General features: G+C 37.5%; 1 long non-coding RNA gene across 2 annotated transcripts in view; it reads right to left on the reverse strand.

The window, feature by feature from the left end:
• The window catches only part of LOC127521288 (uncharacterized), a 34,606-nt gene extending 15,080 nt beyond the window's left edge, over positions 1-19,526 (reverse strand). Inside the window, exons 1-4 of one of the 2 annotated variants that reach the window (XR_007932320.1) lie at positions 19,487-19,526; positions 14,297-14,339; positions 13,389-13,610; positions 717-12,444 (exon numbers count right to left, since the gene is read on the reverse strand). This is a non-coding gene — a long non-coding RNA (uncharacterized LOC127521288). Of the gene's footprint in view, positions 1-716; positions 12,445-13,388; positions 13,611-14,296; positions 14,340-19,486 lie in introns of those variants that run through there. The other variant, XR_007932321.1, reaches the window with a different exon arrangement.
• Positions 19,527-19,786: the final 260 nt, after the last annotated feature.

Here is a 19,786-nt window from a genome sequence, read left to right on the forward strand (position 1 = left end):
AATATACTCACAATAAAACATTTTTGATACATTCTCTGAAAATAAGTCTTGATGAAAATGTGAATATATGGTTGTTTTCAATGTAAATCAAGATAATCTGATAATCAGGGTATTTATCGTGTTCATCAGATGGCAGGTCAGTCCTGTAGACCTTATGATGTTGTACACACACACACACACACACACACACACACACACACACACATAATTAGCCATCCACCACTGAAGTTCAGTAGCGAATATTAATGTCTTCTGATTGGTCGTTCAGTAAGACCGTGTTGACCAAACACAGACTCTGACCTCTCTGAGCGATTCACCTGTAATATGTCTGATATTTGACACATGGATCAGTTGAACATTCCACAGAATATTTAGTGTCAGAATTCCTATAATTGCTCCACATTTATATTTTCTCCACTGGTCACATGAAATGAATGAGCCTGCAGCTTAAACACTGTCCTTTCAACCCCTCGCACTAAGCATTAAAGGTCATGTGTGTTATTTATTATGCATGAAAATATTTTCTCCTGAGGTTAATACGCAGTCAACTAGAAGTAAAGGTTGACTGGTCAGAAATGCGCAAAAAACACCAATGTTTTGAAAAGTGAAGCTCAACGCAGCAACATTGCCTCAACCAATGGCGTGAGTTTTCTGTCTGTCTGACCAATAGAAAACAAGCCCTCATTATTTATGCAATTTATGCATTATTTATTTAACTCTCTTCTCACACAATTTGTGCTAAAATTCACAAGATTAAATACTGGAGCGTGCAGAACATTGGCTATATTTGCACTATACATTTCACATATTGATTATTTCACTATAATCAAATAAGTCCAGCTGGGTTTCAAATCTCTCCTGCACATATTTATCATTTTCTTGTTTTTTTATTGGCATTTTACTAAGCAATTATGAAGTGTTTTAGCATTAACTAATAAACCTCAGAATGTCTTGTAGTAACTATGACCTCAAGTCGCTTTATAACAGACGACTATAAAATAAATGTTAGTGCTGCTTTGACAGGTTTTAGGCTTATTTGCAGATGCCAAAAGTATTTGAATTTGCTTTGTCATACATAATCAGTGCTGGTTCATAACTGATTACATGTAATCTGGATTACGTAATCAGATTACAAAAATTTAGTACTTGTAATTTGATTATATTACATTTTAAAAATCAGATTGCAGTTACTTTATGGATTACATGATTACAAACAAAGTCAGTAATATATATCTTTTTATATATCAATAGTCCCATTCATATCTAAATGATAAACGAGTTATGTCAAAAGTAATCTAAAAGTAGTCAGAATACATTACCTAAAATGTAATCTAGATTACGTTACTAAAATTATTTCAGATTTTTCTACTTCAAAATTTCTAATTTTTAAATATAGTATATATTTACGTCAAAAGTAATCTAAAAGTAGTCAGAATACATCACCTAAAATGAGTACTCGAGATTAAATTACTAACTACAATTTTCACCATGTAATTTGTATTTAGTAACGGACTATAATCAAAGTCCCTTTAAGACAAGTCATTTCAGTCGGCGGCCATCTTAGAAACGCCTCTCGGTCATGCAAGTGCAGCTCTTATCTCTTTGAATGGAGAAACATCAAATTCTCCAAAGCTGTTTGCCAAGCTTTTGATTAAATTTCATATTTGAAATCACCAATGAAATCTGACAACAACTGTCACGTAAATTTTGTTTCTAAGCGCTCGAATCATGACAAAAAAAAAAAAAATTTCAGGCTGGATGAAGCTAATGCGCATGTGCAGTCTTAAGCACGTATCTCACTGTTTCTATAGGAACCGGAGCTTCTAACGGCCGCTGCAGTGACGCGATAACTTTACCAATCGATGATTGGCTCTTATTTAGAAGGCGGGGCTTATTTCGCCATATTTCGCGTTGCACTTTCTCCCATTCAAAACAATACGAGTGACGCGTCTTGCGTTATTCTATAGTCTTTGCTATAATTTGCAAGTAATCTTCCCAGCACTGTACGTACATAATAGGAACAGATACATAAAGCTTATGAAAACTACAAAACTATTTAATTTACAAGTAATTATATAAAGGTACACTTTTTGCAAGAAAATACTTTTTCAGATATTTCTAATTCAAAATTTCACGTTTAATTCAATTTGTTACTTCCCTTTTCCCATTACATCCCATGTATTTAACCCTTCTGAACTTTAATGCAGGTGTTGCACAACTCACTGCCATGTTGCTAGGGTGCACTCATTGGTTGCCAGGGTGTTGCTAGATAGTTGCTATGGTGTTCTCCACCCTCAAGTTTCAAGAAATATGACGAGGAATCATCTGTATAGCACAAAACAACAACATTTGAGTATATTTGTATTTTCATGTTGCATTTATGACGCGTCAGCAACTGATAAATGATCCATTTACTGCCACTGTCAAAACTACACCAACGGACTGTGTTTGATTCATTCTTAAAATAAAACAAGAAAGACACACAAATAAGAGTTTATATAAGTGTTTTGACTGGTTTCCAAAAGGGCGCGACTGACTGTTCTGTTTTTTTTTCCCCTTTATGAAACAGTCACGTATTAAAGCATCTTTATCCCAACAGGAAACAAAAATGTTGTTGTAAACAAACCTTCGCATAAACTGTGTCATTTTCTGTCCGATTCCAACCTCAGAGAGAGAGAGGGCTATTTCTGTCTGGCATTATCATCAGTCTGGCCCTTTTGTTTCGTATTAAAGCAGTTTTCCTCCGTCAGCATCACAGGCTGCAGTATTTGCACCAGCGCGTGGCAAAAGCTCTTTGTTTTGATGCCCTTCAGGAAATAAAAAGCAGACGATGTGTTCATGGTTATCCCGTGGGTTAACTGGCAGGACTGTAATGCAGTAGCTGTAAACAATCTCCTTCAGCTCCGTCTGATTTAAACAGAATAAGTATATGAGGCCACAAAGACCGTTGAACTGAATCACCATGTGCTGCTTTACACATCAGACACGGTTCATTCGTACTTTCTGTGACATTTAGAGCTGTGCAGATACAATCATATATGTCTTTGCATTGAAACTTTAGATACTTTTTTATTTGTGATATTAATTATCTGATATTTGTTCTTGTTTTAAGCATGAAGTGCCCCTAATGTTGTTTTGAGTCTCCTACAATAGATTTACATTCATTCAAGATCAAAAACACTTTCATTTTCTCATAATATCCACTGCAGCATCAGCTCTTTTCTCACAGTGTCTGAAACGGTTCGTTCAAAGATTCGGCCTCTCTAAGCCCCGCCTTTATAAGAGCTGCTCTGCTCTGATTGGTCAGATGGCCCTGTGATTGGTCGGAAACCAAACGCTCATTATCATATCTGAATCTCAGCTCTTGATTCACAGTGATACGAACAGTAACGATGGCGTGGGTTTTACCGTATCAATCTCATCAAAGTGGATTTGCTTTGGCAGCAGAAAACAGCGTCTTCTCGACATGAACAACACGAACCAAACTCTTCCAGTCTCAGATACAACTACAGTGATTGAGGGCGGGGCAAAGAGATGCTGTTCAGCCAATGAAGCCCATTATGCAAATTAGTTACAAACTTATGCAGTTTCAGCAGGAAGTGAGACTGGAATTACTGACGACTCGTTTCAGTTCAGAATCACTTCTTTCTTTTAGGAGAAAAAACTCAATTTATCTTTTATTCTTCTCCAGTAAATGCACCTTGATTTAAGAATGTTTAGATATTTGGATACTGTAAAACAAGACAAAAATACTGAGGGAAAATCTTGTGCAGTGCACACACACACACACACACAGAGCGTATCCTTCCATCCGGCCTGATTTTCCTAGACTTCCCTGAGGCTTGTGCAACATCTCAGGTGGATCCATGTCAGATATTCACCCGCGCAGATGAAAGCCAGGCACCGGTCAGTGGGCCGTTAAACCACAGGAAGGAAAAGCCTGTGGCTCCAGCTCCAGAATAACCCGCGTTCACATCCCTGTTCCTCAACTTTCCCTGACCGACCAGTGAACAGGAGCAGCATGACGTGGAGTGACAGAACGGGAAACTGTCCAGTCCGATGCAAAAAGCAGGATACAGTAAAGTGAATGGGGATGAGATTCACAGTTGTAATAAAGGCTGTAAAAGAAGGGAAACACATTTTAACCCTATAAAGCCTACTGTGTCATATTTGATATGTGATTTCCTAAAGCCACTAAATCAGATTTAACACTGAAGCAGCTTTGGTTTATTTGGTTATTTATGCATCATGAGTATTAAATAATGATCATGAAGGTTTATTTATTGCATTGATTTATATGTTTTAAAACTGCAGAGCTTTGATCATAAAACTAAGCATTTAAATATCATCTTAATAAGACATGTTATTGGCAGATAAAGAGTGATGACTGACTGCTATTCAACTGCTCTCATTTATTTGCATTACAAGCATCAGAATTTCATCTTACTTTTTGGCATTTAATATCATCATCTGCACCAAATTGCATATATTTACTCAGTTTGAGCCTGTGAATAAAACTGAGCTCAATATTCTCACTATATCAGACTATCCGAGCAAAAGCCTGATGTATAGAATATGATACAAAACATAAAGCACATATGCAAACTTTTTTTTGTCTAAAAGTTCAATTATTTTTTGGACTATTGTTTCCAGCTTTACAGGGTTAACAGAGTCTCTCAGCTGCTCCTCTCATCCGTAGGAAGAGGCGAACGCTCATCCATCCACCCTGAGCATCATTCATTTGGGAAAAGGGCGGTGAGGAAAAGCTCTGTGGATCCGATCCAAACTCTACTGAGCTGCATTTTAAACCATCAAACAGGTTGTTCCACATTTTTAGCTTGGCAACATAATAACACCAATTTAATTGTGAGTTGAATCTCCTTTTGCTCAATGTGAAAAATGGTATTCTTGCAGCTGCTGCCTGTGTAAATCATTCCAAATCAGTCCTGTATGAGGTTCTAGGCGTGATGTTGCTGTAGGAAATGGTAGATCGCATGGTTTTCCAGTCATCAGCCTGTTTACCAGTTCAATATCACTCACTTCACCATTCCTGACGCTCACCGCTTAAATATGCAACAATTAAACATTCACCTCTGCAATGTTTTTAACCTATTCCCTGTTGTTTATTTCAACATCAGGTTGTTGGGTCACGGAAAAAGTGGCTTATGGAGGTGACGGCTGTTTTTCGGAACTGATCGAAATTCACGTCTTTATTTGTTTGAATATTTTTCTTCTGATTACTCAACCAGGGCAAGTCACAATCGGTAATAAGATGAGCAAGAAGCAACGTCGTTTGGTGCCATGGCACATGCTGACAGGCCTAGTTCAGCCCTTCTCATTTAGGTGTCACACTCATACTCCTCCTGAACACCTCAAATAAAATAGATAAAAAAGATAGCAAAGTTTGTAGACAAACCTTGATGTTGGCTTGAGAAAGCCTGACCAGAAACTTTGGAGTAGTTTAACAGCTTTAAGTTTGAAGGTTTACATTTTGAAATAGTTTAAGCTTTAATGAATTTTTGACAGAAAACTGCATAGCAACACCCTAGCAACCACCCAGAATACCCTAGCAACCCCATAGAAACACCCTAACAACCACCCAGAATGCCATAGCAACCGCATAACATCATGGCAACCACCCAAAATACCCTAGCAAATGCATAACATCCTAGCAACCACGCAGAACACCTTAGCAACAGCATAGCAACACCCTAGCAACCATCCATCCAATATCAGTCTGTTTTTCTGATGACTGTATGATATTGAAAAAGCCTTCAAAACTTTAATCTACTTCTAACAGAAAAACTTCTCTTCAAGTTTTTAAACTACTTCAGGCTTTCCCAAGCCAACATCAAAATTTGTCTTGACGAACTTTTTTCCTCAAATGTATTTTTTTTTTTTTTTTTTTTAAATCAATGTAATATATATTTTGGATCAATATCATTTAATATTTTGTATTAAGAGGGAATTTCATGGTAACAAGTAATATTTATGCAATAATTATTAACCATTTGTTTCCACAGTTTATACAGTACAGTACAATACAATACAAATAATTAACCCATTTAATTGTTTTTCTATTTTTTATTTTTTTATTTTTTTTATTTTATCAGATTATACTATTATATATTATATTTTTTAATTAAATTACTTTTTTCTGCATCGTGGCTGATATTCCACCCCCCCCAATTTCCAATTTTTTTAAGAATTTAAGGTCACTGCATGCATTCATATTGTTGCAAAGAGCATGTTGCACAAAAGCAAGCAAGACTCTGAAACAGCCTGAGGGTTAGTAAATGAAGACAGAATACTGAACTACTTCTTTACGCAGCAGATTATCCAGGTTGACTGGTGGTTTTCCACACACTATCACGCCTGCTGGTGTGATTAGCTAGTTTTGAATTACTTTCCCCATCAGGACACTGCTCGTCCAGCACAGTGGTGTACGGCTGAAGCCCTGATATTCAATCCAACAGACACATCATGTAGGTGGACATTTTTTTCTAATTCACCACCATATTCCTCCATATTCCTTTTCAACATACATACGATAAAAGGCTTTCATTTATTGCAGATGTTCGCCCAGGGAGAAAGAAGCAAATCTGAAACGGAGACTGCAGAGAAGCGCTGAGGCAGCAGAACGCTGTATTTGAACTGCGATTAATGACATTTTGGGATGCACTGCTTCATGGAGGACAGCCAGAGCTCAACACTGCAGCCAACGCTAACGCTGGCTCTCAGGATATCAAACAGACGTCATCATATCCCTGTAGAAGAGTGATATTATGGAAGGTTAAACTGACAGACGACACACAGACCCTCAGTAGCTACTAAATTCATGCATAGCCTTTATGTGTTGTAAGCGTTAGCATCTTATCTAAGTTAGCGTGCAGGGCAGACTCTGGGAAGACGCAGGTTAGGCTTTCTGTTCGAGTTAGTGTCAAGATAAAGGATTACAATGGATCTGAAATACCTGTATTCCTCAAGCAAGACCTATGGAAACCTGTTTCTGCTACATAAGAAAACATGTAAATGAGTAAATCATAATTATGAAAATTACAAAAAAAGTCATAATCATGGGATAAGATGTCAAAATGATGAGATAAAAAGTCAATTATGACAAAATTGACAAAAATTTAAATTATGATACGCTAAATCATAATTATGAAATAAAAAGTCAAAATGATGATAAAAATTCATAATTATGGGATAAAAGTCATAATTATAAAATACAAAGTCAAAATTATGACATTCTAAGTGGTAATTATGAGGAAAAAAGTCAAAATTATGAGAAAAATATAATTATGAGTTAAAAGTAATAATTATGAAATAGAAAGTCTAAATTATGAGATAAAAAGTCAAAATTATGATAAGTCAAAATTATGAAATATAAAGTTAAAATTATGAGATAAAAAGTCAATTGTGACAAAAAAAAGCTAAATTATGAGACCCCAAGTCATAATTATGGGATAAAAAGACAATATTATGAGATAAAAAGAAAAGTAATTATGGCATGAATAGTCAAAATTACTAAGACAATTATGATAAACAAAGCCAAAATTATGAGATGAAAAGTATGTCATGAAAAATCTAAATTATTACAGTACATACTCATTATGGGATTAAAAAATCAATTGTGACCAAAAAAAAAAAAAAAAAAATCAAAATTATGAGATACTAAGTCATAATTATGGGATAAAAAGAATATTATGCAATAAAAAATAATTATTGCATGAAGAGTCAAAATTATTAGATACTAAGACAACTATAATATACAAAGTCGAAATTATGAGATAAGTCAATTATGACATAAAAAGTCAAAATTATGAGATGAAAAATCATGGCATAAAAAATTGAAATTATGACTAGTCGATGATGAATGAAATGTCAATCATGACTTTTTATCTCAATTTTAACATGTCAATTTTGATTTATTATCTCATAATTGACCTCATACTTTTGATTTATCAAGCATTTTTGTTTCTTATGTGGCAGAAATGGGCTTCCGTACAGACCACGGGTTCAACAGAGCAGCTTTTGACACATCTTTTCCCTCTCTGGTAGGGCAGTATGAAATTATGGTTTTGGGGCATAAATAAAGAGTCAAATCAAACTAAGATGAGGCCAAAATCCTAAAAAATCTTGTTAGTGATGTTTGCAGACAAAGACACACAGTCTGTGTGGTAAAACTGAGTGGGAAACGCAGACTGCTACTCAGGAGAACTAGGTCACATAAAACAGCTGCAGCATTCATATGACTCTATATTGCAATGATAATCACTTGCTACGATCATATAAGACATTTTCTGTAACATAAAAGCAAGAAACAATAAACAGTCTGTTCACAATGCATTCAGATGACTTGTATATTGTTCCCTTGTGACGTTTTTGATGAGTTCAAGGTCTGACAGTCACAATTGTAGAAATCCTAATTAGCTTTAATGTTTCTCAAACTCTTGTCAAGAATCAGACCCTCCTGGAAACTGATCTTTAGAGCCCAGCTGTGGTGCGAGATGAACATAAAACGTGCCAATGACACAGATGTGTGGTCACATCCTATGCTGTCACCATTTTGACCCTGGAAGCTGTCCCAAAAACTCTTTTGTGCCAAAGCTTGTGGGAAGGAAGGAAATCTGACGTGCCTTGGAGTATCTGAGAGGAAACTTCACAAAATTAAACTTTGTTATTGTGTGGCACCAATTATGATCCAGCAGTTTCCAAAACTTTAGTCATGTACTACTCCTGTTCATCTTTATCGTATTACAGGAAACCACCCTATTGTTTCGCAACACCCAGGATGGCTTATGAAATGCATGAAACAGATTTAAACGTGCATATTTAGGTGGAGGCCTCGCCGTCGGGTTCCTGGAAGGGTGTGACAAACCCCATCATGGAAGCCAAACAAAAGCCAAAGGTCAAGCAGGAAAGGCAACCTTGGGAAGCAGGAACGCTTTGCACTGAGGAAGTACATCACAGGCAGTCAGGAAGGCAGCACCACCCTAGTGATTCAGCATTACTGCTATTGAACTCTAGAACGTGACATTCAAAAAATATATTACGCAAAACTTTAACAAAAGGTCTAAATTGGTTCTCAAGGATGGGAATGCTTTCAAACTGGTCACAGAGCAATCCCAAAGTCACAGGAGACCACATGACTTTGGGATTGTCCACCATCCAAAGTTTTGGGATAAGTTGCATATGTCACACTTTGCTGATAAGACTTCTATGTGACTTTTAGAGAAATAATAATAAGGGAAAATTGGACATGGGTGACCTGACCGCACGTCTGGTGCTGACCGCATGCATTTACTGTAGAAAGTGCTAAAACTGACCCCGGTTTTACATGGATCCTGAGATTAAAAAGTAATAATAATGACATAAAAAAAAAATCATAATTATGACATCAAAAACTATTGAGTCATAATTATGACTTGGTATGCCATAATTTCCACATTTATGTCACATTTATGACTTTTTATCTCATAATTTTACTGTTCATTTTGGCTTTTTATCTCACAATTAGACTTAGTATGCCATAATTTCCATGCTTATGTGATATTTCTGCCTTTTTATCTCATAATTTTTACTGTCCATTTTGGCTTTCTATCTCATAATTATGACTTAGTATGCCATCATTTCCATTTTTATGTGATATTTATGACTTTTCATCGCATAAACTTTGCTCTCTATTTCAACTTTTTATCTCATAATTTTGACTTTTTGTTATAATTATGACTTTTTATCTCATAGTTATGAAGTATCTCATAATTTTCACCTTTTTTGTGGTATGGGCTTTCATTTTGGCCTTTTATCTCATAATTATGACTTGGTATGCTATAATTTCCATGTTTATGTCACATTTATGACTTTGTATGCCATAATTTCTACATTTATGTCACATTTTTTGACTTTTTATCTCATAATTTTTATTGTCCATTTTGGCTTTTTATCTCATAATTGTGACTTAGTATACCATAATTTCCACTTTTTTTCCACATTTGGACTTTTTTTTTTATCTCATATCTTTGATGTTTTGTTATAATTATGACTTATGACCATTTTTGCTTTTTATCTCATAGTTATGAAATATCTCATAATTTTCTGTTTTTGTGTCACAATTATAACTTATGTCATAATTATGATTTACCAAATCATGATTTTTTTCTTATGAGGCAAAAATGTGCTTCCATACAGAGCCACTGGCTCAGCAGAGCAGATTTTGACACATCTTTTCCCTCTCTGGTAGGGCAGTATGAAATGGTTTTGGGGCATAAATAATGAATCAGCTGCAACTCAAGATGATGCAAGAGTGTGGGTGACCTGACCGCACGACTCTTTTCTTTGGATCCAAGCACATATACTGTAGAAAGTGCTACAAATGACCCTGGTTTTACATGGATCCTGGTTGGTTCACGAGTACATTCGAGGTTTGGGGCGATCTATAACTCACACAAGAGCTCAATGCTCTCGTCAGCATCTTTTAGGGAGTCTCTGGCCATAACAAGCTGGAACTCAATGAGGCAAATCCAATTACACTTGGAGCCTGCTGTGATGGCCACGGACTAGAAGACTTCATTAAAATCACATCTACCAAATACTCCCAGACGCTCCTCCAAAACGTGATTCTCCCTTTGGTGGCTTATATTTGATAGATCAAGGAGCTTCACCAGCGGACCACATCTTTGGCTTACATGCTCCAACACACATTCCTTTCCAGTGTGACGGAAAGATTGAGGTCAACGTCTCAGAAAGCTCATTTCATCCCACATTGCCATCAGATCATATGTGGGATCAGACAAACAGATGAATCAGACTTCTCTGAAATATGGGGGATAACCCTGTGGGAATTCACCGGAGCAGAAACTCATGAACTTAAGGGATAAACTCATGTGGCCTTCCATGAATTAGGGAGGAGCTCATTCGGTTTCCAAGAAAAAAATTGTATGCAAAAAGTATGGTGTGATTCTCGTGGATCCAGCTGTCTTGATGCAGTCAAAAAACAAAGGTCAAAGTTCATTCAGTAATCGATTTTCAACATTTCGTTCATTTATAATAAACAAGACATCCATTACTTGATGCATAAAACTATCTAAGCATTTCATCTCCCATCCAAATTGCCATCTTAATTCTTTAAGCAATATGATAGTAGGCGAAGCACCAAGAACGCCTAGTAATTGCATAGCAACCCCCAGAACACCCTAGAAACCACCTAGTAAGCCCTAGCAATTACTCAGAATATCACAGAGACTTAAAAGGGGACTCTTTCATGCTAGACAGGAAGAAATCACCATAACGCCACAGGATCCACACAGCATCTACTCAGAACACTAGTGACTACATAGCAACCCCCCCAGAACACCCTAGCAACCACCTAGAGTGCCCTAACAATGCCCTAGCAATCACCCAGAATATCTGCATGGCAATGCACTAAAAGTTTTTGTCAGAACTCCTCAGTAAGCACATAGCAACCACCTAAAAATATTTAGAAAAATCTTTTTATTTTATGCTGATAACAAATATCATGGCACATTATATTTTGTTTGTTGTTTCCATAAACATGAATTTCCAATCTAGAATTATAGAAGATTATAATTAAAATGATGAAACATTATAACTAGTTAAATCTGACACGCAGACGTGTTCACAAATAAGAGCTGCTTCAAATACTGGCCTAACTGGACCAGCGCCGATTCTTTAAAAAAGTTAATATTGGCTGACTCCAGATCGTGCTTAAAATGAACCATATGACTTATTTGATTTTCATTACTGTACAGTAATTCCACTGTGTCACAGCCACTTCCAAATAAGTTATAAAAAACACTTTTTGGCAGTGATGAGGAGTTTAATGCCTCTCCCATCCTTTAAATAAAAGTTAATTAGGAGCGGTGGTGCCATCCCGTCCCAGTGGAGATTTCCAGGCCGCTGCATCACGCCGAGCCCTTGTTTTCATTGGTTGGTGTGGCAGAACCTGGAGCCAGGAGGATAAATGTGGAAAGTGGGTCTTCTGGCCGCGGGCCACGGCCCAGTCCTGGCGCCACAGCAGCTCTCACCTGTCTGCTCCGTTTGAGCTCTGACAGCCGAGAAACACTGAAACTGGGCTGCAGACAACATCCTATCCAGCGTCCCCAGAAGGGTTCTGTTTTCAAGTCACACCGCTGCAGTACAGGACTCAGGGCTTGTGCATTCGGCTCGTACGGCGTCTGCTGGGCTCGTTAGTGGCGGGGGATGAAGGGAGTGGGCGGGGTTTCCTGCAGGAAGGAAGTCAACCCTGCGGAGGGGCCTACAGCCCCCTGGGGAAGAGCTCTTACACACCCTGAACCCGCCCACTCCACCTCGCCTGGATCCTTTACCTCAGTGTCACCCGACGCTTCCTAGAATTTTCCTCTCTCTGGGGTTTCAGGCATCACAGAGCTGGTGTGGAGGTGGAGCGGATGGTACTATGGACTGACACAGATGAAATAATAATAATGCTTTTTCAGACAGAAAGTCAAGGCCTCACTGTATGTGTGGATGTGGCAGGTGAATCGAGAAAAATCTGCCAACCATAGTACTTTTTTAAACAGCTGTTTTCTATGTGAATATATAGTAAAATCTAATTTATTCCTGTGATCAAAGCTGAATTTTTATATGGAAGCTTGTTTCTGCCACTGAATAAAAAATAAATAAAGGTAATTGTGACTTTTTATCTCGCAATTCTGACATTATAATGCAATTGCGACTTTTTATCTCGCAATTCTGACTTTATAACACGTACTTGCGCGTTTATGTCTTGCAGTTCTTACTTTATAACACGCAATTGCGACTTTTTAACACGCAATTCTGACTTTATAACACGTACTTGCGCGTTTATGTCACGCAATTCTGACTTTTTTCTCTCAATTCTGACTTCTTTTCTCAGAATTATGAGATATAAACTCACAGTTGTGTGTTCTAAAGTCCAACTGCAAGAAAAAACAGTCAGAATTGTGAGATAAAAAGTCGCAATTACTTTTTTTTCTCTTTTTTTCTGTGGCGGAAACAAGCTTCCATAGTTTTCTATGTGAATATATAGTAAAGTGTAATTTATTCCTGTGATCAAAGCATCATTACTCCAGTCTTCAGTGTCACATGATCCTTCAGAAATCATTCTAATATGCTGATTTGCTGCTCAAGAAACATTTATGATTATTATCAATGTTGAAAACAGTTTATATTTTTGTGAAAACTGTGATACATTTTTAAGGATTCTTTCGATTAATAGAAAGTTCAAAAGAACAGCATTTATTTATTTATCTATCTATCACTTTTGTAACATTATAAATGTTTGAATGTCTCTTTTGATCAATATAATGCATCCTTGCTGAATAAAAGTATTCATTTCCTTAAAAAAAGTGAAAGAACTTACTGACCCCATGAACGGTAGTGTATGTTCATGCCAGAACAGCATTTAGAAGAAGGCCCACACGCTTCTTAAGGTGCAATGCACATGAAATCTGAAGCAGTCCTGGTTTTTGTCACATTGTAAAGCCATCAGATGGTGGGCGTCTCTCTGAGTCGTCCTTCCACGAACATTATGATTTTAACAGAGCTCAGATTCACTCTGACTGTCTTTCCCTTCACAGGAATCCCACCTGAGTCAAACACAGACAGAGAGGACGGAAAGTCAGATATACAGGGTTTAACGGGTATAAACTCAACTGAAGGTATTTAAAGGAAAAGTTCATGCAAAAATGTCATCATTTACACACCCAATTCAATGCAGTTTTCATTACTATTCTGTAAAAAACTTTTCATTTTTGGGTGAATAATTCCTCTAAGCCATCCTGTCCTATTGAGCATCTTCAAAACAATTCAGTTCAGCAAAATATGGATAAAGAGCCATCAGAAGATCAACAGCACATTTTTATGTTAATTTATAACAAGTAGAAAGGTCATTTCTGTTTCAAATCTCACTCCCATTCTGATGGTTCAGTCAGTCAGTCATGGCAGATGTGAATATGGAGCAATTGGCTCTAGACGTTGCGTGTGTTTCCTGTATGGGAATCTGTGATACAATAACCCAGCTGCATGGAAAAAGAAATCATGTCTGCAATGAGTAAAATCTTCTCTTTGCTGTACTGGAATCATATTAATCTAATGCTTAAGACACTGACCTACAATGGGTTTGTTTCAAGTCAGGTCAAATTGATTTGTATGGCGTTTCACAATACACATTGTTTCAAAGCAGCTTTACAGAAAATCATGTTGATTTGTATAATGTTAATAACACCTGTTCACATTGGAACGCCACTTTTCCAATTGAGAAACTCATACAGACCTGTATAACTCTTTATTTAAAAGATGCCATTTTTGCCGTCACACTAAAATGAGAGAGATGTTCACAGTTAATAATAAACAATGTTTTTGATGCAAATAAAATAAAACCAGTTTAGCATTTACAGAGACACTGTATATTATCTTCTCTCTTGATAACTGTTCATCTGCAAAACCAGTGTTAGCATTGCCATTCAGTTTCTTTATTCTTTATCTTAGATACCCCATAGGAAAATCCCTGGCAATACCAATGTTTAGCTAATGAGCTTTTTGGTTGCCTGACGGTTTGTTGGCAAGCTTGTTTGTTTCAACAGACAAACCTTGCCATGTAGTCTCTTTTAGCCGGCATGATTAACGAATGCTTAGATTTCTTATGCCAATGAACAGCAAGGTAAATACTGTCATGCTTATGGCCAAAGCCACATCATTACCTCTTAAGCTTGACGATGGATGGGCTGGAATGACTTGTGAGCCCAGAATCTACAAAGTGAGAAAGCCCTCATGAGTATGAGGAAGGAACAAGAGTCTTAAACTTAGTGTACACTAAACCCTTGACTAGAGTGAATGAGTTCAAACGGATTAAATCTGCCTTCTGTTCAAAGGAAACAAACTTTTCAGCGTTGAGTTAAAGGCCAAATTATATAGTCAATTTTATAATCACTATTCTGATTATACCACACTATATATTTGCATGACTGGGTAGTAACTGATTACATATAATCTGGTTTACGTAATCGAATTACAAACATTAAGGTACAGACAACAACGCTGATCCCCATTCACACAGATCTGTGAAAATGACTAAAAACGCTGTATTCTGCTGCCAGGCCAGTAGATGGCGATGTCACTTTGTAAAGAAACACTATGTGCCTATAGACTGAACACATAAGCATGTGCACGACATCAAAGTTTTCACAAATTTGCATTTTTGTAATTTACACTGAGACAAAAACGGTATCGTTTTCAAAAGTTTGTGTTTTCAGGCCCCCAAAACGCCGTTGTTGTGTAAATTGAACAGCTGTACACATACAGACAACAACATTGTCAAAATGATCCCGTTCATAAGGATCCACGAAAACGACTAAAAACACTGTATTCTGCTGCCAGGCCAGTAGATGGCGATGTGACTTTGTAAAGAAACACTACGCGCCATTGTTGTGTAAATTGAAAAGCCAAAAGTTTTACGTTTTTAGTTGAAAACAGTGTCATGTAAACAGTCCCTTAGAATCAATGGATCAAACAAAAACGTGGACTGAGTGTACTTGAAATGGAGTCACAATCAAACTATATAGCATAGTTTATGTATTTGGGTAGAGGAATAAGCATACTAAGAGTTTATATTGATAGGCGATGGTTTGAGTTGGTTTATTGATTTGTTGGACATGTCTGGAGAATCATGTTTATACTGTCCCGCAGCGATAGTGGCCATGTTCACCCACACATCACATACACCAACGACTTTTCCCTCATCACTTTATTCCAGCCACAACTGGGAAAAATAATTACTGGCACTTTGAAAGGCCATATCCACTGCTCAGAGACTCGGACATAAAAGCATTTCAACCGCTGATAAAACAAAGTCTGAGGAACTCTTGGTAAGAAACCGTTGTCATCATTTCTAGACTTGAGAGAGAACCGAATGCTCTAATCTTCAGACAGACTCCCTATTCAACAACAGCACTTTTTGGCTGACTTTTAGAGACTCACTGAGGATTATGGGTAATTAGGGCCAAAACGGTTAGGACAGGGAGCTCCGTTTATGGAGAGGTGAGTAGAGCTTCATTCAACAGGCGTGTTTGGACCTGCCAGTTCAAAGACCAGAGCAAGAATTCTCAACCTGAACAAAACAACCTGAAAAGTGGACAGACTTGACTGATCTTCAAAATAAAGTCCTCTACGTTTGTCTTTCATTGACAGTTTTTTTTTAGTTAGTAGTTCTTACTAAGTGACTCATTACTGGTACATGTGATGATGTGCCAGATATATGATAAAACCTCCAACACTTCCCAGCCATATCTAGAGAAGATCACAGAGAATCAAATCATCATAATACCACAGTAACCACATAGCAACCACCCAGAACACCGTAGAAACTACAATCACCCAGAATATCACAGCAATGACGCACAAACTCATAGCAAAGACATGGCAACCACCCTAGAAACTACAAAGGAACCACCCTAGCAACCCCTCAGAATGCCCTAGCAACCACCCAGCAATGCCCTAGCAATCACCCAGAATATTCCAGCAATGACCCACAATCCCCCGGCAATAGCATAGCAACCACCCAGAACGCCCTAGTAACTGCATAGCAATCACCCTAGCAACCCCTCATAACACCCTAGCAATGCCTGAACAGCAATACGCTAAAGAAAACAACAATGCCCTAGCATTGACCCATCACCTCCTAGCAACCACTTAATAACAGCATAACAACCATCCAGAAAACCTTAACATCTATGTAGCAACCAACCTTTAACCCCGCAAATCACCCTAGCAACGCCCTAGCAACGCCCTATCAATAAACCAGAATATCACAGAAGTGACCCATAACCTCCTATCAACGGCATAGCAAACACCCAGAACACCCTAGTAACTGCATAGCAATCACCCTAGCAACCCCTCATAACACACTAGCAATGCCTGAACAGCAATACACTAAAGCAAAACAACAATGCCCTAGCAATGACCCATCACCTCCTAGCAACCAACTTGCAATGGCATAGCAACCACCCAGAAAGCCACCCAGAATCACCCTAGCAATCCCTCATAACACCCAAGCAACTGCATAGCAACCACCCAGGCAACTGCACAGCGATCACCTTAGCAACCCCTCAGAACACCCTAGCAATAGAATAACAATGCAATAAAGCAAAACAGCAATGCCCTACCAATGACCCATAACCTCTTAGCAGCCACATAGCACTGGCCTAGCAACCAGCCAGAAAACCCAGGCAATTGCATGGCAATCATCTTAGAAACCCCTCATAACACCCTAGCAACAGCATAGCAACCACCCAGAAAACCCTAGCAACTGCATAGCAATCACCTAGAATAGCAATCACCCCTAGCAACCCCTCAGAACAACCTAGCAACTGAATAGCAATGTACTAAAAACAACAACACAAAACATCAGAGAATCTGGATGGCAACACTATGCAGCCCCTAACAGCCCTCTATCATAGAAGATGTAAAAAACTAGTGTCCTCCTCACACCCGTGACTGTAGGGGGCAGTGTAACTCTCTCTGCAGCGCTGCAGATGTTTGACAGCTGTGCCCAGCTGCTCTCCACTCACATGGGGTCACGGAAGAGACCATTCGCTCGGACTGTACAGTTACAATGTGTGATTGCATTTCCTGGATATGTCACATGCTTTCTGTCAGTTCCAGTGTATGTTTATTCAATTGTGATGCAACACCACTTGAACAGTGCTGATTAAAGGAGAAGTGAAGGAGACGCCGGACTGTAGTAGACAGACTGCATGCCAGGTGCTAATGTACAAATATGCGAAACTGCCTTTTATTTTTTGTCCATATTAATATATCACATTCACGTCTAGAGGAACAACGATTAAGGTTGACAAAGGTAGTTTAGTTCCATATCCCAAAAACCTTTGCTATTTAAAAACATTGCTATTTAGTTCACTATTGATTCCAATTAAATTTGAAGTTAGCATGGTGTTAAACTAATCACATTAACTATTTATTAAAAATGCAATGCATTGGCCTACTTCATTAAATGCTGAAAAAAATGTTTGTACTCAGTACATACTTTTTGAGTTGTTTACCAGTACAAATATCTAAACATTCTTTAAACAAGAAACTATTGCATGTTCACTAGAAACTACTGAGTGCTCACGAGAAACTATTGCATGTTCACGAGAAACTATTGCGTTCATGAGAAACTACTGAGTGCTCACAAGAAACTTTTGCGTGCTCATGAGAAGCTATTGCTTGCTCACGGGAAACTTAGATAATTAGTAGGCGGTATGGAAATTTTACTCCAAAAATTTGTAACATTAAATAAGTAATGCCTCTTTTTTTACTTTTTACTGAATAAAATAAAATATTTGTACACATGCAGTATTGCAGAGATGATGTCAGTTTTGATGTCCATCATCAGAGCTCGACATTGTGTCCCGGTGTATCAGATTAGGATGGATCCTGTGTTTAGGAGCTCTCTTCCTCTTGGACACACGCAGAATGATTCATTGATGCAGCTAGAAAGAGAGCCGATGCAAAACTTCACATGACCTCTCTCAGAGCTGAATATGAATTGTTCATGACCTCGGAATCCAATTCCTCTCAACTTTACATCATTGATTGCTTTGATCAATTTATCGTGTCACATTCAATTAGAACAATAGGCGGCATTAGTCTATGATAAATCATGTGAGGCATGAGAATGTTGCCAACCTTCCTAATTTTATGTTTGATGAGTCCATTCTGAGCTCTGAACTGGCATCCTGCCCGATACACTAATTAATGGGTCGAATGAAGCTGCGCTCCAATGAAAACCAAATCTTTGTCAGTGGTTTATTTCTCTAAACTTTCACTTGAACCCACCAGTACAAATAAAGACATCATGGTTCACCCAAAAATTAAAACTGCATTATCATTTAGTCCCAAATAAAATCATTCCTGTATAACAAAATTACTAAAGAAATAAATAAATATTTGTGTGAGAAACAAACCTGTGTGACAACATGACAAAAAGAAAAAATAATCAAAGATGATATAATATAATATAATATAATATAATATAATATAATATAATATAATATAATATAATATAATTTATGACTTCTGAAGTCATATTTGTGTAAGGAACAAACATGCAGAAAGATAAATAAATAAATAAATACATAAATATTTGTGTGGGGAAACAAACTTGCATGACAACACAACAAACAATAATATAATATAATATAATATAATATAATATAATATAATATAATATAATATAATTCCTTCAAAGGGTCTCTTATTTCTGCATCACGAAACTGTGGCACAAACTCATGAATGGGATAATCAGATCCAGGTTTAGCTGTGTTTGTCTGGATTTTCTAAATGAATTGAATGTAAACACACATTCCTGAGTTTACGGATATGAACGTTAGGGTCAGGGTTAAGATCAGGTTAAGAGCAGAGTTCACAGGTGAAGGTTAAAGGTTAATACAGGTTCAAGACTTACGTAAGGAGCTGCATTTGGTTCTGGAGTTACTGAAGGCTTCAGTCATCCGATTGTGGAATGCGACAAAAATAGAGGCCATCCCTTTGTCAATATCTCGCCCTGACGTACGCTTTCCCAGAAATGACGTTAGAGCGGGAATGGAGGAGAGGGACGGGTGAACATGGACAACGTCAATGTCAAGATACGAATGTCTGCCTGATGCATACACTATCACTGTTCAAACTTTACAGGACACGGCATGATAAAGGAAGCAAGAGGGACATTTTAAATGTCACAACAACTGCAAAAAATAGACAACAA

The sequence above is a fragment of the Ctenopharyngodon idella genome, chromosome 1, assembly GCF_019924925.1.
Source record: "Ctenopharyngodon idella isolate HZGC_01 chromosome 1, HZGC01, whole genome shotgun sequence".
Taxonomy (NCBI): domain Eukaryota; kingdom Metazoa; phylum Chordata; class Actinopteri; order Cypriniformes; family Xenocyprididae; genus Ctenopharyngodon; species Ctenopharyngodon idella.